Below are 20,739 nucleotides of genomic sequence, written 5' to 3' on the forward strand. Positions count from 1 at the left end.
GGAAGTGATCACAAAATCTTAACGATTTGGGATTATTTTGGGGACATCTATGGCAGTGCTGACTCTTGATTCCTCTACTGGCACACACGAGTCACTCTGAAATTCTGTGCTCACTGAAACTGGGCTGCAATTATTAATCTTGATCTGGAATCTGATGCTGGTGTTTGAAAGCAGCAGAATTTCCAGGGCTATCATTACAGGCGTGTGAGTCACATCCCATCCTGAAGTTTTTGGGTTCTGCCACTTGCTGTGGGTAACATTTATACTCAGCTTTGCCACAGAATGCTAATTCCTGCATGGTGCTCTCCAGGAGCCAAATTTTGTGCAAATATTCACTACCTAAGCCTTGCAGAACATTTCCTGTGAGTAAATATGTTGTGGTCCTCAGAGGGGCAGGGAAGAGAGAGTGGGAGGGAAAGGAAAGCTCTCCTCTCTTCCCCTGCAAAGAGCAGGAGCAGTTTTCCCTCCTCTCACAGATTTGTGTGAAGTGTTTCCCTTCTTTCCTGGACTGTGGAACATGGATTGCTTTCTCTGTTTCTGTCCACTTGAGCCTGGTTTTGTCCTTGTTATATGGGGAAGATAACTGAGGGGAGAAGGGGATTGCACAGAAACCCTGCAGCAGCTCTGGCACGGATTTGTTCTGACCAGGAGCACTCACCATTGCACTGCCCCTTGCCACACCTCTGTATTCAACTTTCTTCCTGTCAAAATGTTTCTGTTCAATGGTTTTAACATGGAGATTTGCACCGTTTTATAAGAAATCCCTGTTAAACAAACACTCATGGAGCTAAATGACAGAAGGAAAAAGAATAAATTCACTTTTGGCTGCTGAAACACCTCTATGATTAATTGAAAGAGAATCTCAGAATTTGTCAGTAAAACTGTATCATGTCTCCTTCAGTGCTTCAAAAAGCACTTTGAGTACAGTCCTGGCCTGGCATAGGAGGAGAGATTTTATGTATTCATCTTAGGCCTTGAGAGGCATTTCTGTTCCTTTTGTTCTGGATGGAGATAGAGAAATTTACAGAGAGAATTTCAAGCTCTTCTCTGTCTGGAACTGGAAGCTGCTCACACTGCTCCACTGCAGTACAAACATGGGAAGATCACTGGAACAGGTGAGTTAACAAACTGATTCCTCATATTCTTAAAGACAAGTGTGCTCTGATGCTCTGAGTGCAACACATGAAGGTCAGAGAGGGAAAACAGTTTCACAAAAGTGAATTTTTGGTTTTGTGCTCTGAGTTGAACAGGCTGAAAATGAGCAAAGCCACAAGGCAGAGATGCTGGGCCAGGCTTTGCTGTATCTATCCATGTATCTATGCCAAGCACAGAAAAATACCAAGGACTTGTTAAGTGATGTATTTTAAGTGATCAGCTACACGGGTTTGCAGTCACGCACCTCCTACAAGTGCCAGTGATCCATCAGCTCTCCAGCACGCAGGCATCTCATTACAATGGAGAAATCTCTTCAGATTTGCCAGATTTGTCAGATTTTCCACTCAGTGTTATCCCTTTGTTAATTGCTGAGTGCTGGACTTTGTGTGCTCCATCCTGTCATCTTCCCAAATCCTTGTTTTCGTGATGTCGAGTGAGTTGTAAAATGTGGCCTCAGCTACAGCCTGAGTTGTTTTATTTTGCTTCCTTTGTTGCTGAGGCCTTTCCTGCTCTGAAAACACATTTGTATTATCATGGATAATATAGATATATAGATATATGTCTTATAGATAGCTTGATTCAAAAACAGAAATCAGGTAGAAGCTATCAATCTATCACTTTCATTCAAATATGAAGGTTCATTGTCATGTGTTTTCCAGTCTTTTGCAGGGGGTCTGCTGCAGACAATATTTTTTTATATTATCATGGATTTTTTTTTATATCATCATGGATATATTTTTCATATTATCTTTTTATATTATCATGGATAGTATAGATAAATATCTTATATATCTCATAGATAGCTTGATTCTAAAATAGAAACCAGATAGAAGCTATCCATCACTTATTAATCCATCACTTTCATTCAAATATGAAGGTTTATTGCCACCTGGTTTCCAATATTTTGCAGCGGGTCTGCTGCAGAAAATGTCAGCTCTAAGATTGGCAACTGGAAAAAAAGGTGAATTTTTCCTTGTAAAGTGTAATTTCAAAGGTCTGTGTCACCTGACTACAGGCCTCATTTCAAATCAGGATTATGATAACAAGGACCGTGGTGAATAAGAAATGTTTCTGCTGTTTGTTGGCGTTCTGAGCCAAAGGGATATCATATTTTTGCCCTTTCACTGAAATCCAGAGAAGACTGTTAGCAAAAGGGTTCAGTTCCCATCTGTTTTGAACATTCAAGGCGCAGCAGCCAATGCCCATGGGATGACATTTGCTGTTGTGTAAAGTACAAGTACAACGTCTCCTCCCCAGTTACCCTCCAGGATTACAAGCTCCAGGAGTACACAGGATTTTCACAGTGAGTTGCACAACAGTGGATTTCAGCCAAAAAGTAAATGATAGCAACTGCAGGCAACATCTGTAAAGCCCTACCTGAGTAATTCATGACAATGTCATTTTTTTTCTCCTTTGCTCAAATGCCAGACTTGTTGATATTGCAAATGCTGCCACAGGTTTTGGAGGAATCTGCCCTCTTGCAATGCTGAGAAAAAGGCATGATCTTATCATTTGATGTAGAGACAGGTATGAGGTTGGACTGGATGACCTTGGAGATCTTTTCCAACGTAAATGACCCCTAAAAAGGGTAGAAGTCTGTCATCCTTAGAGACAGAATCCTACATTTAACTGCTGTCTCTCACCCTTCTCCTTTATTTTGACTCTGTGGGGCACAAGCACCACCTCAGCTCTTGCTGATGGCAGTTCTAAATCCTTCCCACCCAGTAATTCCAGGGCAAAAGTTTGAAATGAATTTGTGACAGCAGCTAAGTGTCACGGTCCTCTAAAGTACAACATTAAGTAAGTGGATTTAAAGCAGGTGGCTTAAATGCTTTAGTGGGGACCATGATGAAAGGAAATGCCTTGGCAGATCTGCAGGGCTGTGCCTGTGATTGACGTCCTCAGGTATCACTGGTGCTGCAGCTGGGCCCTGGAATTTCACATCTTAATCCCTGTTTGACTGATTTTGCAGTTCTGAGGGGTTGGCATGACTGAGCAGAGTGTGAGCAGACACAGAGGGAGAATCAGCTCCTGACACACCACTGATCCTGACCATGCATGGGGTGGGTTGTAAAGGGCATCTTTGCAAGGGGACACTTCTCTGGCAGACAAAATTGAGAGCTGAGCATTGAATGAGAATGGGGAGAGCCTGAAGAGAGGTTTTTTCTCTTTTTGTAAAGGGTTTGCCCAGGAGAGCTGTTACTTCTCCCTATGCACATCACAGAATTAGCACCATGGTGTGGTCAGATCAATAAATCTTGCCTAATATTAGGCTACTAAAAATTATCCTTGTCATATCTGCTGCCTGTTTAGGCAGAGGAGAGAGGAAACCCTGTGGTGGTACCAGTTGTGGGTTTCACTGGGTCTGGATTGAAGGCACTTGAGATGGTGTTTCATGTTCACACTCAGGTGTTTATTATTTCTTATCAGTGAAACAGTCTCACTGCTGTGAGTTCTGCAGCTTTTCATTAGAAGGCACAAAATGGCCAACAATCTCTGGTTCCAAGGTCTTTTAAGACTGAACTGTCCAATTAAGAGCTGACACCTGGATTATTTTCCCTTTTACCCCAATAACTGATCCCACAGAGCTGCAATGGGGACTTTTCTGCCCAATTACAAAATGCCACCCAAACCCTTGGAGAAGGAGGAAGAAGAAGGTGAAGAAGAAACCCAGGACCACACCCTGTGCCCTCCATCTTGCTTCCCTCCACAACAGACTAAAAACCCCAAAACCTCAATTTCCCACCAAGTGATACACCCACACTGCTCCCTATAATCTATTTCACACTTCTGTGGATTCCAGTCTATCTTGGAGCCTGGGAAACTTTCTCCATGGATGAGGGTCAAAGTCGGTGCTGCCCTGGGGGTCAGGGCACCCCAGAGCAGACAGAGAAATATTCCCAGGGCTCTGGGTTTCCACAAAACACCCCAAGCATTCATTTGTCCCAGATGTTCATATATAAAGCATGGACAATGCTCAGAGTGCTCCAAAGGCTGTTTTTTCCTGCTGGAGAGAGACTTTCACACAAGTGCCATGAGCCCCACACACCAACCAATCAGAAAGGCAACAACTCAGTTTTCAGTCATGATTTTGCAGGGTGGGCTGGGCCAGAGACCTAATTACAGCAGTCAAAACTCACAGAGCAACCATTTGGGTCATTGTCCTTCTCTTTGTTCATGGAATGATGTAGGGATCTCCTGGGGAAGAAAGGAATACTTGTCCAGGTAATTATCATCACCCATGCACACACAAAGGCTTAATTGGACTTGCACAGAAAACAGCAGCTCTGTTGTTTCCTTGCACATAAGGACTAATTTTGCAGCCTCAGTATTTTCCTCACCCCCTTTTAAAATATGAATATATATGGATGTGACAGCCTGGTCAGAGGGCGAGGAAAAGAAATAAGTTTTCCCAAAATCAACTTGTAAAACTTTAAAAAGTTATAAATAAACAATAATAATTTATTATTATAAACAACCTACAAGTGCTTTTTTCCTACTCTGTTTTCCTCAAACATTTTTTTATAAGAAAAACTTTTTTTAATTAAGCAATCAAGTAAAATGTATTGATTAATTAATCAGTCTAGTCTATCTGTATCAGAATAATGTCATAATAATAAAATAATAATAATATCAGAATAATAAAAAGAAAAAAATCAAAGTAAAACAGCTATGAGGTACAAACCAGCCTTCTGGTGAGTGTGTCATTTGTTACTCAACAGCAACAAATATATTATTTTTTTATTGCTTGAGTGTCTAGGAAGAGTTAAATATCAAGGGTTCCAGGCAGCAGTGTGTGAGTTGTAACAACTGATTTTGTGGCTGATTTAGCCATGTCAAAATTGGAAAACCATTTAACCATGTCAAAGCTGATGTCTTATTTTGAATGTGGAGGAAGACACAGAGGGAAAAAAGAAGAGTGACTGAGAGATAGATATGAGTACCTGAAGTAAATTGTTCTATCACAATGAGATAAAATTGCTGGTAAATATGGAAGCCTGAAAGGCTGACAGGCAGCAAATTTAGGAAATATGAGAGGCACTAGGAAAGCATCACCTCTCATTTAGTCTGGTACTGATGAAGTTTTTCTCATGTTACCCATTTGAGAATTATGCAACAAAACCAGAGTTGCTTCCTACTCCAGAAAAATTAATGTTCTATAAAACTTGCTGCTGCTTTAATATTTTCCTATTAAAGTGGCATAAAATGCTGTTATATCATTTTAAGGAAATGAATGGATGTTGGCCCAGTTTATTATCAGTTCTTCTCTCCAACTGTTTCTGCAAGCTGCAGGAAAGGGAAATGATCATTTGCAAAGCTCTGTGATCTAATGAGAGTCTGTAAAATATGCCTTGGGATGAACCCTGCCCTTCAGATCCTCAGTGTGGTCATGGAACACTCACTTTAAATTTGAACAAAACCTGGAAATTCACCTTCTCACATCTCTGAAAGGCCTGTGGAAAAGAGGGATTCGTGGTTTGTCTTTTGCTGAGTCCCTCCTACGGTGTCGACATCCCAGCACAGCTCACAAGTGTCCTCCCCTAAAAGAGAAAAATAGATTTCAGCAATGACAAAGTGTATTTTGAAGAGGGCACATCTGAGTTACTGTGTGAGCAAAAGATCTGAAAGGGGAATGTAACCCAGATTTAGGATTAATACTGTTTCAAACCCCCATCCTGGTATCCTCTTCCCTGCCAGAAAATCCACTGTTCCCTTCCTAGTGACCACAACTGGTTTTAAATCAGGCTCAAGCAGGATGGATTTTAAGGTATTTGCACACTTTATTTATTTGATTAAAATTCTGGCCCACATTACTCCAAATTCTCCCGTGTTGTAATTTGTCCCAAGCATTTCTGTAGCTTTAACTTCATCTGTCACAGATTCATTTTTCATGCAGGGATTCATCCAGACATGGTGTAATAGCCTTGTCCACCATCTAGGCCTAGACTTATTATTTAGTTTTCATTAGATTTTTTTCCTATTTTCTCCTTAAGGCTCAGTGAATTGAAGAAATTGCACTATGCAAATACTTTTTGAGCGTCAGCTCTCTCTATTTTTTCCACTTGCTAGAGTAAAAATATTGCTGTCATTTTTCTTTAGTTGCAATTTCATGAAGCCCAATATTTAATTTTAGGATATTAAACCACCAAGAGTTTTCATTTTTGATTAAATAAAATCCCTCTTCATGTACAACACAGCCATTTTTAGGACTTTTCTGAAGCCTGCTTTTGGTTTTGTGGGGGGGGGTTTACTTTTAGTTTTTAAGTTTTCTTTCTCATTTGCTGCTCTAATCCACAGTGATTTTCTAGGAACAAATAAAAAACCTTTCAACCACTTCTAATCAGTCCCAAATGTATCTCCTATCCACGTTGCCAAAGACTGTATTCCCTGCTGGACAGCCAGGAATCTGCAGCAGGCCCTGGAATTTTTATAACAGCCACTTTGTAAACACTTTGGAGTGGAATCAAAGCTGGTTCTGTCTTCTCCCAAACAATTCCTGCTAAAGCTGCTCCATTCCCAGCAGGAGATGTGGAAGGTGAAGGAGAAATGTCTCATCTGAACCATGGGGTTCTCCAGAGGGACCTGGACAAGCTCCAGAAATGTTCCCCAGGAATCTCAGAGGGGATGGGGCTGCCCCTGGCCTGGGGCAACCCCTGGGATGAACCCAGGGTTGGATGGGCAGATGGAGCAGCCTGGGAGGAGGATTTGGGGGTGCTGGGGGTGAGAGCTGCACCTGCCCCACGCCAGAACCCCACAGTCAGGGGGGGATTGTGCCCCTGTGCCCTGCTCAGGTGAGAGCCCACCTGCAGCGCTGCCCCAGCCCAGGGAGGAGCTGGAGCTGCTGCAGAGCCCAGAGGAGGCTCCAGGATGAGCAGAGGGCTGGAGCAGCTCTGCTGGCAGGAAAGGCTGGCACAGCTGGCATTGCTCACCTGCACAGGAGAAGCTTTGGGCTGAGCTCAGGGTGGCCTTGCAGGGCCTGCAGGAGCCCCAGGAAACCTGGAGAGAGACAATTTCCAGGGGATGCAGGGACAGCACACAGGGAATGGCTGCCAGTGCCAGAGGGCAGGGCTGGGTGGGATCTTGGCAATGAGGAATTGTTCCCTGGCAGGGTGGGCAGGGCTGGGATGGAATTCCATCCCTGGATCCCTGGCAGTGCCCAAGGCCAGGCTGGACACTGGGGCTGGAGCAGCCTGGGACAGTGGGAGGTGTCCCTGCCATGGCAGGGGTGGGATGAGATGATCTTTAAGGCCCTTTGCAACCCAAACCACTCAGTGATTCCACAATTTCTTCCTCTTAGGAGTTGCTTTGAACCGGACCCCACCAGGCTCTGTGGGGTTTCAGATGTGTCTGTGTGTTACAAAAAATGCATCTTTGCATTGCTCAGGGAACGAGCCAGATAAATGTGAGCGCAAACAGAACATCTCCTCGTCTTCCAGACCAGCTCTGCCAACATTCCAGCCCTGAAAAGCAGCTGCAAAACTTTACCAGGCATTCACTTCAGATGAATACCCCTGGCATAAGCAGCCCAGTGACTGCACACGATGGCATTTGACCCTCGTAATGGAGAGATATGGAGACAGAGGCCACCCAGATAAAGAGAGTTTGGCCATAGATGCAATCATGTCACCGTGATATTTTATGAAAAATCCCTTCATCAGGATTTCTTATCCTGGGAAGCCTCAGCTTCTCCCTGTTTTGCTGCTTTGGAATGTGATTTGGAGAATTGTTTACCCAGCATGTGAATTGTTTTAATTTAATGACCAATCACAGCCAGCTGTGTCAGACTCTCTGAGTCTGTCATGGGTTTTTATTAGTCATTCTTTTCTAGCCTTCTGATGTATCCTTTCTTTCTTCAGTATAGTAACATAACATAACATAACATAACATAACATAACATAACATAACATAACATAACAATACTCAGCCTTCTGAGAACTTGGAGTCAAATTCTCATCTCTCACCTTGTCCTGGGGACCTCACAACACCATACAATCATGCTCAAAACATTTGCCCCTTCCCACCACCCCCTCTTCCTTTCCAGGATTCCCAGGTGGAATACACTGATGGCTTGAATTTTGTGGATTTGGCTTTCAGAAGCAATTTTTTATTTTTTAAGGTTTTGACTCATGATAATTCCTTTTAAAAATAGGCCCTTCCTTGCGTGCCTTTCATGCCCAAATGCCAGCTCTACTTTCAGTAGACTGGAAAGTTTCCTCTTTTTTTTTAATGTGAATTGAAGACTGGCTGGTCAGCTTTCACTACTGATTGAATCCTTCAGCTTTGTTCTGGATCATGATTATGTTTCATGATGAATCAAGTTAAGTTTCTATGCCTGACAACTGGTAAATAAAAAAAAAAATCTAGTTTAAAAAATTATTTCAAGCGAAATGAAGTTTGGAGAGGGTAGAAAAAAAACCCCAGTCTAATGAAAGCCAAGTTCTTGGAAATAAGACTAGGGGACAGATAAAATTGAAGTGAAATGCAAATTATAAAGACAGCTTCTTTGCTGAATCAGGCAAGTGTCCAATTCACTGTTTCCATGAAACATGGTGCTGTGTTCACTTGTCACAGAGGATTTGTAAATTCCAGCAGGTCTCCTGTTTATTCCAACCATTGCTCCAGCAGATATTCCATATTTGCTGTGTTTTTAATATCACATTTAAAGAAATTAACACAGATTGTGGGCTGGCAGGAAAAAAACTCCCTGGGGAGCTGCAAGTTTGTACCCTGCCTTGGGTAAATGAGTCAAACCCCATCACCTCTGCCCTCTGGCACAGGCTGTGGGAGGCAAAATCTTCAGCTCACACCTGCTCAACAGGACATCTCTGCTGGAAACCTTGTTCAAGAAATCATGATGGAGATGCCAATAGGAAATAAGAATAATTTCACTGAGACAAGAGGCCACCAGTTACTTTGAGGAGCCACTGAGGGAATTATGTGCTGATAAATTGGGTAATAGAGTATTTTGGGACTTTATGTCATTTAGGTGTTGCACAAATCATCTTTTCTTGCCAAAGCTAATTGGTGTGGTTCGTCCTGCTGGTGAATGTGGTCTGTAAAAAGCATCTGGGGGTGGTAAAGGGCTAAACCCTGAGCACAAAATGCCTGCAAGGAATTCTGCAGTGGCAACTCAGTCCCTTCAGAGCACCCCCAAAACTGTCTCATTCCCCTTCTCCTCTCCTATGGACATCATTATGATTTGCAGCATTTGATTGTTGCAGCTCTGTGGTTATTCACTGACACATTCCTTCTTTCATGGGAAAGACAGAACACAAAGAATCAAATGTCAAATTTCTTGTCATTTTTCAGCTTAAAGTTCCCAAGGTAATGTCAGGGATTTTCCCTTTGTTGCTGATTGTAGGATGCTATGATAGAATTATGTTGGATTTATGCTGGCAAAACACAGGCAGAGCTGTGTGCAGGTACAGGTGGGTGGAGAGCTGACAGGAGGCTCTCTGCATGCTTGGTGTGATGGTGTTCAGGAGGGTTTTGATGGTGGTGGAGTCTAACCTGATAAAAACAACCTCTCTGTGGTACAGACTCCAGGAATTCCCTGCTCCTGCAGCAGGGACACAGGGTTATCCCACCAGCACAGATGCCCTTTTTGCCTGCCCAGTGCCTCCAAATATGCTGATCTCATGTGAAAGGTTCAAAAACAATTGGGCAGAAGGATGAGACAAGAAGACAGATTGTATAAGTTCATTTTTCTTATGGAAACAATGGGAAAACCCCATTAATTGTTAAAAAACCCTTCCCCTCTCCCCTTCCCCCAGTGGCTTTACATGCAAAATACCCATAGGATCCCATCAAAACTGTGTCCAGTCACTGCAAATTGCTGATATTTAGCTGTGCCACAGGCACGGGATACACCAAAAGATGCCCCTTGGGTGGCCCTGATTTCCCAGGAGATGTTTAAAAGTCTGACTCCCTTCCCTTTTCCCATTGTTATGGTGCCATGGATTTTCTCACACCAGGCACCAGTGTCCCAGGATTTTGTTCATCTCCTGCACCCTGTCTCTGATCTGGAGCTGCCAGAACACCAAACACAAACCAAAAATAATTTCTTTTGCATTCCTGGCAATTTTGTACAATGTTTGATGACCTGCTCCCTTCCCTGTTGCAAAGACCTGGGGACTCTTGCCAGATCCTGGGGTCCAGAATTCCTCCTGCATCACTTCCAGCCTGCTGCAGCCATGAGGGGAAGAAAAGCAGCTGCCACACAGCCACAAAGCAAAAATACACTGCTTGTTTTGGAAAGCATTCTCCCTATTTTCACAGATTTTCCTTTAAACCGTCCCCTCCATCTTCTCCACGCTTTGCATTTCACTCAGATCTTGTTTTCCAACCTTGTGCGTGTGTGTGCCCTGCTCCCAGACTCTCCTGGCCTGGAAATTGTGCATTTTTTCCCAAGGGGAACACGCAGACTTTGTCTTTGAAATCTGCCTGGAGCGTGGCAGCAAAAATCCTCCATTGTCATTTCACATTCAGGGAATGAACAGGGGAAGGAAGGTTCTTCACTCCCCAATTGCTGCAAAGGGGAAAAGGGAGTATTTTTGTCAGCTGTCCACACTAGGTGGTTTTTTTGAGAGTTTTTTTGGGTTTTTTTTTGTTGCACTGCTGGGCACAGAACTTGTGAATTCATTTCTGTCTTCAGTCATTAGACAGGTACTTCCAAACATTCAGCTTGGGATTTGGCAGCCTGCTGGAGCACTTGGGTGCATTTTATTAAAATCATCTGCTCTGCAACGAGGCAGAGAACACGTGAAATTCCCTCACATTTTCACTCTCTCGGCCTGGAGTAACCATTCTCTCCTTTGCACTGGACAAGTCTCAATTTCAGCTGAATCAGCAGCAAAGTGCATTTCCTCAATTTAGAGTGAGTGTTGGACATGGATTTGTGCTGGATTCCACTTCAAATTAGATTATTCCCAATATTTATAGCAGATAAATACTTACATGCTAGAAGATAAATTCTTATATACTAGAAGATTATTCCCAGTATTTATAAAGACGACTCCTGAGGCAAACATACTTTCCTGACACCTTTTTGGAAAAAAGTTTCAGCTCAGAGTTATCTTCTACTGGTTTAGCTGTTTGTATCCCAATTTTTTGGCATTTTTGGTCTAGTTTCTCTATGTCCTGTAGTTCAAATGGCTCTCATGGAAACACTCTCCCTATAGCACTGTAGAAATGGGCAGGTTTGGCTGCAGGATATTCATGGGATGTGATGCAGAAAACATTCAGATGTTGGGGTTTGGCTATTTGAAATAGATCTTGTCAGCAATTAATTGAAAAGCTCTTATTTCCTTGTATATTTTTGTTTATTTTGGAATTCTCGTGGGTTTTTTCCACAAATATTCCAAGCAAAGTAGAAAGCAGATATGGTGACAATGAGTAGCCTGGCTGTAAATGGTTTAGAAAAAGCATTCCAAATTGTCAGTACAATTTTTATCACAGAATCACAGGATTATTTGGCTTGGGAAGGACCTTAAAGATCCAGTTCCAAGCTCCTGCCATGGGCAGGGACACCTTCCACAAGACCAGGTTGCTCAGAATCCCTTCCAGCCTGCCCTTGAACATTTCCAGGGATGGAGGTGTTTCCACAGCCCCTCTGGGCAAACACAAAATTGTATTTTACATTTTTGATCTATAAAACTTCATTTTTAGTGACTATTTTGCATTTTTTCCCCTTAAAAAAGTTTCAAGCACTAACTAAAAAGAAAACAAAAATCAATAATATTAAGAAAAATATGTACTCTTACAATTCAGAAATTACATGATGGGAGTCAAGTCAACTTGTTTTTTAAATTGCTGCATTCTATTTGGCAGAGGAAAGACAGGAATTTGAAATCTCAAAAGATCTACTGGTGCAAGGAAACCACTTTCAGCTGGTCCCAAACACGACAGATTTCATCAGAAAACATTTTGTACTAAAATGTCCTTAAGAAATCACTGAAACCTCTTCAGGTCTGCTGTTCCCTTCAGAATTTTTGATGATGAGGAGCAAATGAAATTAATTATGAGCCTTGTGTGTGTGTGTGTCTTTGAGTGTAGAATAGTTCAATGTTAGTCCTGGACTAAAATGTAAAATTATGATCAGAAAATCTCCACTTTGCTTCTCACAGTACTAGAAAATACGCTGCCCATGGCTGGAGTTATGTAATATCCATCTACATTACATCCTTATATAATTTGTGCAGTAGATTTGGGGACAATAAAATGGGTTTAATGTTTTGAGAGGGTCAAAGTGCCCCAAAAGGAATCTGCTAAAGAATTCTACCCTCTCCTCTCCTGGAGCTTGAAGTCTGTGAGAATGTGAGACAGAGAGAGAGCTGAGTGTGTGGGAAAACAATTTACCTGGCAACCTGTCTCATGTTTGCTGACTTTTGAGGGTGAGAAACCTACAGCTCTGTGAAGGGAAAAAAAAAATAAAAAATCCCCCATTAACTTTGCTGCCCGAAGAAAATGAATTTAAATTCCACTGTGGGTGCTTTTAGAATAAATCTGTAACTCCAACTCCAACAAGTGCAGTTGAGCAGACGAACCTCAGCAGAATCTGACCACTTTTTTCTGGGTTTTTGGATTCAGGGGACATGTGGGAACATGAGTGTGGGGGGCCTGCAGCCCCTTATGTGTGGGGATCCTCTTGGCAGGCAGAATATTCCTTCAGGAAGGGATCCAGGGCAAGTTCTTGATGTGCTCCTGGGGATTAATAAAGCAGCAGAATGGGAAATGGTTATGGGATATGGGCACAGTGACTGTGTGAGGGATGAAGTGTTGGTTATCCCTATGACTTGGCAGGTAAAAAAATCCTCCTGAAAGGTTTCATCAATTGCAATGTGGGGTGAGAGGAAAATCCTCCCAGCCTGCATCCTCCTGTAAATTTAAAATTACCCCCCTTATCATTTAAAAGGGTCTTCTCTCATTAGAAAGTGATCACCCAAGGCCATTAACATTTTCAAATATTTTCCTTGTCATAAATGAAGTGCTGCAGGTGTCCTGTTGACCTGGCAGAGAAAAGGAGGAGTCTAATTGGGACATAAATGCAGGTGGATTTAGGAGGGAGGCACACCAGTAGTTTAGTCCTTTACTTGGCCCACCTGGCTTTTCTAGACCCCTTAGAAAGGAAGTGAGATATGTGGGCCTTTGAGCCCAGCCTTGCTCATTTGGCAGCTGTCCATCCTGTACATGGCTGGTATCACATTGCTTTTCATTTCCAGTCAAGGAGAGCCTGCAGCAGCCTCACCTTCATGGACAGGGAAATGGTAGGATGGTTCTTCTGTGAGAGAAGGCAGCAATTTTCCCCTCCGTTCTGTGTCAGTTCTAGTGACTTACTCTTATTTATTTCTTCATGGCTGAGGTATAAAGAGCTTTGTTGCCACCTGACAGACACTGATTGCTGACCCAAAATTGTGACCACATCACAAAGTTCAGCTGAAACTGGAAGGGCTGAGAGAGGGTGGGAGCCTGCAGGCTTTACCTGGAGCTGAGCAAAGCTGAAGTGCTGAAGGGCACTGGTGCTCTCCAAGGTGTCTGAGTTTGTTTTACAGGATGGGTCAGGCTGGCAGGGACCACAGCGGGTCCCTGGTGCCACCTCCTGCTCCAGCAGGGCCATCCCAGGGCACAGGGCACAGGGCTGGCTCCAGGTGGCTCTGGAATGTTCCAGAGAGGAGCCCCCAGAGCTCCTCTGGGCTCTGCTCAGGGCTGGGCACTGCCCAGGGCAGAAGTTGTGCCTCCTGTGCAGGGGAATTGCTGGGCTCAGCCCCTGCCCGTGGCTCTGGGGCCATGGCTGGGCCTGGAGCAGAGCCTGGGCCTGCTCTGACCTCTGCACACAGGGACAGACCCAGGGACAGACAGGGACAGACACAGGGCCAGGCAGGGCTGAGGCCCCTCTCTCTCCCGGGGCTCCTCTCCAGGCTGAGCAGCCCCAGCTCCCTCAGGGCTCCTCTCAGGATTTGTGTTCCCAGCCCCTCTCCAGCCCCGCTGTCCCCTCTGGATGTGCTCAGTGTCCCAAGGTCCTTCCCAAGCTGAGGGGCCAGAGCTGGGCACAGCACTCCAGGTGTGCCCTGAGCAGGGCCCAGGGCAGGGACAGAATGACCTCCCTGCTCCTGGGACAGCAGGGACAGACACAGGGACAGACAGGGACAGACACAGGGACAGACACAGGGACAGCCAGGGACAGACCCAGGGACAGCCCCAGGCCCAGCCAGGCCAGGCAGGGCTGAGGCCCCTCTCTCTCCCGGGGCTCCTCTCCAGGCTGAGCAGCCCCAGCTCCCTCAGCCTTTCCTGGGCACGGAGCTGCTCCAGGCCCTTGCTCAGCTCCAGCAGCTCCTGGCCCTGCTGTGCTGAGGAGCCAGAGCTGGGCACAGCAGCCAGAGGAGCCCCCAGGGCTGGCACAGGGGCAGGATCACCCCTGACCTGCACCCCAGGTCACCATTAGCCCTCAAAATCAGTGCTGAGGGAAGGAGAGAGCTCGGAGGGCTCAGCCCTTGCAGCTGCTCTGCACTCGCTGTTCCCGACACTGATTTATGCTGCGGGGGAGCAGACAATGCCTCAGAACACAATAATAGACTTTGGGTTTGTTTACTGACTTCCGTGCCCTGAAATGCTCTGAGCAAGCTCCACAAATGGCAACCGAAATGTGCACAGATCCATGTGCTGCAGGGATCCGTGGGTGAGTTAACCCCTGGAGGCTTTCCACTTGTGAGCCTGCAGCCCACCCTCTGCTCGAGGCCCTGCACCCCTTCAGCTGCACTTCTGGGGCAGTGTACCCCAGGGATTTGGTGGCAGAAATCTTCCCCTGGCGGGTCTGGTGCTGTTGTCCCCATGCTGTGACCTCGAGGGCCCTGCAAGCCCAGGTCCTGCTGTTCTGGTGCCCTTTGTGGGAAGCAATACCTGCCCACAGCTGTGGGCTCAGCTGGTAAAGCTTTGGGATATAAACCTGCCCCGACACCCTGTGTGCAACAAAAACCTGAGTGGGCAAAATTCAGCAGCCAGTCTGAACTCATCCTGCCTAAATTTCTGTCTCAGAGCATTTCCAGCTGCAGAAAGCACCTGCTGGGCCAGGGTGTTAAAGATCACCAACCTTTTTTTACCAATCCTCCCTCTTCCCCCTGCTTTCCCTTGAACTTCTGTCCCATATTCAAATTAAATATCAGAATCCCAGAAATGGATTCCATAAGAAGCAAGTGGCATTTCTTTTTCTCAGCCTGGCTTCCAAAATAAATGAGGCTTGTGTGACCCATCTGACAGTCAAACCCTCTCTCTGATATATTTTAAATCTGTTGGGAAAATCATCCTGCAAGTCATTAAAACAATAAAAAATATTGTAAATTTGCTCCACCAGGGGAAAATAAATAGCATTCAGGTGTGTAATTCTCATATCCATCTTCACTTTAGTTGGCAACCTTGCCAGTTCTCACTCATTTAAACCTTTGGCAAGCTTTAAACATTAATTAATGTACTGCATTATCATTTCTGTTCAACTGTCTCTGGCAATATTTGGCAAGTTCTTGTTTCTCCTTGCCAATCTCCTTGGTTTGGATTATGTGAGGAAATAATGTATGCACAGATCAGACTGTGACTAGGGAGTTATTGCTTGATAAAACCAGTGAGTTTCTTTTCCTGATTATTGCATTTTAAGCTGTGTTTGTGACAGACTGTCTGACATATTAGACATAATAAAGAGCCTAATAAACAGTATTATTGAAATCCATGTAGAAGATAGGTCAAAACTCTGAGAAGAAGAAGAAAACACTGCTAATTATAGATGGAAGCCTGGCTTCTGAAAGTGCTGGAGGGCCTGTTTTAAGGATGCTTATCTCCAGTAGGTTATGAAAAAGTCAAAAGATCACATCCTTATCAACAAATATGTATAAAATAAATTTAGAAATGAATATCCATTATATTCCTTTATTGAGTTATGAAGATAAATGAGATGCCAGGAACTAAATTTTTATCTCCAGTGACATGATGTTGTTCTGTTTTCTAGTTTTGTTTCCTTCCTCAAGTTTTCTTTTCCCCTCCAAGCCAAAATGTTTTTTTCTTCCCTGTGCTCAGCTGAAAGTAAATGAGTCTTTAAATGATTTCTCGATTTTTACTGATCCTTGCTACTCCATAGTTTTGTAATCAAAAACATCTCAAGTGTAAAGGAACAGAGTCTTCTACAGCAACACCACATGCTCACTTAGGAGGATTTGTTATCTTTTGCTACAACTTTAGCTTTTTCTGACAGCTATAAGTTACATTAAAGCTTCAGGAATTCTTAATATGTTAAAAATATTTTTTCCTTTCCCAGTCCCTTAATAATGAGTGATGGCTTGAGATCTTGGAGCTTAATTTTATTTTGATTGGCCTGGGTCATCCCCTGGTATGTGACAGTGGGCAGAAGTTATTTCCATAATCCAGTAATTTTCAGATTGTGTCAAATAGGAAGATAAAGCAAAGCACCATAGATCTGGGACAACCTCTTGCTAATAGTTTGGGGGAGGGTACTAAATATTGATGGGATAATTAGAAATGTTTAAAAGGCACAGGAAGTGCATAGATGTGGGAGAAGCTCTGAAGGGACACATGGGATGAAAAGAGACACAGACTCATAGAATTGCTTGGATTGGATGGGATCTTAAAACTCATCCAATTCCACCCCCTGCCACGGCAGGGACACCTCCCATTGTCCCAGGCTGCTCCAGCCCCAGTGTCCAGCCTGGCCTTGAGCACTGCCAGGGATCCAGGGATGGAATTCCATCCCAGCCCTGCCCACCCTGCCAGGGAACAATTCCTCATTGCCAAGATCCCACCCAGCCCTGCCCTCTGGCACTGGCAGCCATTCCCTGTGTGCTGTCCCTGCATCCCCTGGAAATTGTCTCTCTCCAGCTTTCCTGGGGCTCCTGCAAGGCCACCCTGAGCTCAGCCCAAAGCTTCTCCTGTGCAGGTGGGCAATGCCAGCTGTGCCAGCCTTTCCTGCCAGCAGAGCTGCTCCAGCCCTCTGCTCATCCTGGAGCCTCCTCTGGGCTCTCTGCAGCAGCTCCAGCTCCTCCCTGGGCTGGGACCCTGAAGCTGGGAATTGGTTTTGGAAGCTGCTTAGGATCTTTTGCAGGTCCCTGTAAGACAGAAGAAGGCAGAATTTTTCTTTACCTACTCAACCCACTCACCTGGAGGATTTGCAGAAGCTGTAGAGCACTGGAAGTCAGTGGCACTGGCTGCCTGTATTATAGCAGGAGCCTTCTGTACCTGCCAACACCTGCATGAGGTGTCTTGTGGCATTCACATTTCCTGAAAAATCCCTTTGCCCAGGATTTTTATCCTGGGAAGCTGAGAAGCCTCAAAGAAAAATGAAAACAGTTCTTATTTCATTTGCTTCTCCTGTGCTGTGCTCATGTGGAATGTGTTTGGAGATTGTTCACCCACAGGTGATTGTTCCATTGCATTCTGCTGGGAGTTGTTTTCACTCTTTGGCCAATTGGGGCCAGCCTGTGTCAGGGCTCTGGAGAGAGTCACGAGTTTTCATTAGTAGCTTTTTAGCCTTCTGTCAGTATCCTTTCTGTGTTCTTTAGTATAGTTTAGTTTAGTATTCTTTAATATAATATAGTGTCATAAAATAATAAATTAGTCTTCTGAGAACATGGAGTCAGATCCATCATTCCTTCCTTTGTCTGGGGCAAACCCAAATACAATAGCGTCTGGAGGTGGGGGATGCATGGAGAGACAGCTGGGCAGGGCTCTCACCCCACTCCTGTTCTGTTTTGTTTTTGTGGTTAAAGTTGTAGATCAGCAGACTGTTGGAATTCCTGAAATTGGACCTTCCTGTGGCACTCCTTGTCTGACTTAAAACTTCCCACTGCACTCAGGCTCCCAGATGGATTTGTAGCACCTTCTGCTATTCCTCTGCATCTGCAGATGTCAAGCAGGCCTGTGGAGTCTCCTGTGGTGAGGGTGAGATCCTTTAACACCTGTCTCCTCCTTGGATAACTGCCATGCCACGTCTGACACATTCCCTGAGGTGTCCCCTGCACACACTCCTGTCCCACAGCTCTGCCTCCTGTTCCCAACTGTGCCTGGTGCACCTGGCAGGAGCAGCTGTTCCTGCTCCAGACATCCCTAAATTCTCCCCTGGCAGCTGAATTCCATGCTTTTGGAGCAGATATGCTCTCCTGCTATGTGACTGAACATCTCCAGCCTGCAGCCCCATGTGTGTGGCATTCATATTCTCTGAAAAAAAACCCTTTGCCCAGTATTTTTCTCCTGGCAAGCTGAGAAGCCTCAGAGAAAAAGAAAACAATTCTTATCTCATTTGCTTCTCCTGTGCTGTGCTCATGTGGAATGTGTTTGGAGATTGTTCACCCATAGGTGATTGTTCCATTGCATTCTGCTGGGAGTTGTTTTCACTCATTGCCCAGTCGGGGCCAAGCTGTGTCAGGACTCTGGAGAGAGTCACGAGTTTTCATTATTTTCTTTTTAGCCTTCTGTATGTATCCTTTCTGTGTTCTTTAGTATAGTTTAGTGTAGCATTCTTTAACATAATATAGTATTTATAAAGTAATAAATTAGCCTTCTGAGAACATGGAGTCAGATTCATCATTCCTGCCTTCATCGGGGCATTCCCTGCAAATACAATACACATGTGACCCTCACATTTGGGGATTTGACAGACCTGTAGAAGGAACAACTGTGCCTTTGGGTATGGTGACATTGTCTGGAACCTGAAGCTTCAAAATGCTTTTTCTTCATGGAAGGGGTGGTCAGTCCTTGGCAGGGGTGCCCAGGGAGGTTTGGAATCCCCCCTCCCTGGAGGTGTCCATGGAATTATTGCATGAGGCACTCAGCTGGCAGGTTGGTGAGAAGTCAAAGACTCAATGACTTTGGAGGTTTTTTCCAACCTTAAAGATTCCGTAAAAAGAGAGGAGTGGCATTAATGGAGACAGGCATAGGAACTGAGCTGCTGGTGGGCTGAGGCCACTGCTCATGACTGGAGAGATCCCCTGTCCTTGATCTTCACTGCTGGGAGAGAAGGCATGGAGTCTCCAGAATCGATGATGTTCTGCTTGGGATGCCGAGGGAGGCTGAATGGGAGTTCTTGTGGTGGAGAGGTAAAGGAGGGAGTTGTTTAGAACTCCCCTTGAAGGATGGTAGCCAAACCACCACAAAAACTTTCATTTATAGTTCCTTAGCTTCAAAAGGCTGCTTAAACACAACATTTGTTTGCATGGGGGCAGGGTCAGAACACTTATTTTGCACTTCCCTTCATTTCTCTGAAATTTAAATAAATTTCTTGATGTGCTGAGTGATTTACTTTAGTCCACAAAGGTACTTCCAAACTCTGAATTGAAGGACTTGTTGGGTACTGGTTTTAATTTAGTGAATTGTATTCCCAAAGAGAGGCACTGGGATTACTGAAAGGTATTTTTGTCTCTAATGGTGCCTTGGAAAAACAGGTCACAGCTGAGGTCATGTTGGCTGCCAAGTATTGAGAAATTGTACAAATACATCTCTGGGGCTGTGAATAAACATCATATTTCTGCAGAATTATGTTTTGCTTGCACTTTATAGCATTGGTGCTTTTACCTTTCATTAAACTATGCAGATATTTGGGGATTTGCAGTTTGCATTTTAAGAAATAAAAACTCTTACTTTTCTACAGTGATTGGTTCTTTTGCATTTATTTATACAGTGTTGACTTTTTTTTCTCACAGAAGGTGTGGGTAGCAGTCATTTTTATTCCTTTTTTCCCCTATTAAGTGCTTGAGTTTAAAGAATTACTAATTAAGTTCTTCATTAGCTAATTTGTGTTGCAAAACACAAAGATTGTAAAAGGTGCTGTTACTTCTGAGAACATTTGTGCTACAAATGATTGTTTCTACACCTCAACAGAAAGTGCCTGAATATAGGAAATAAAACATATTAACATACATTAAGTGATAAGTCCCAAACCTCTTCTCTTAGGTCATTATAAATCAACACCTCATTGTCCTATGCAGATGCAGTAGGAAATATGACACTAAAGTTAATTTTTGGGTCCAAGTACCTAGAGCAATATTGGTTCACAAATATGGCCAGGAGCTTTATGGACATAGAGCTTTCTTTTTCATGAGCAAACAGAACATTCCCAATTGTTTCTCAGCTCTTTCCTAATTTGGAAAAAAAATAAGGAATTTGGTGTTAATAAAAGCCTGATCTTCCTTGCAAGCTACTGGGGATAGTGTAGTTCCTCCTGCAACTGCAAGGTAAATCGGTGTTATTAGTGGAGGAGGAACCATTCCCTGTTATTCAGGTTGTTTAATACTTCCCACATAAAAGCCTGTATTTAATTCCAATCTTCCTACTGAACTTGAATTCCGCTTGGATGAAACTTTTCCACAAAGCCATGTGGTTTAGGTGGAGATTTTTGAAGGAGTGAGAAGACCTTCCCTGGAATGATTTGTATTCTGTAAGAGACTCAAGGAGAAACATCTATTTTTCACTCCAATGAAACCTCCAATAATCTTTTCTTCAAGTCAATCTTCACCCCATGTGCTAGGGACTTAAACACAGATTTTAGCTAGAGGAATCCTTTTGTAATTGCATATCCATGAGCACATTCCAGCA

Source organism: Fringilla coelebs (genome assembly GCF_963513975.1).
Source record: "Fringilla coelebs genome assembly, chromosome: 2".
In the NCBI taxonomy this organism is placed as follows: Eukaryota; Metazoa; Chordata; class Aves; order Passeriformes; family Fringillidae; genus Fringilla; species Fringilla coelebs.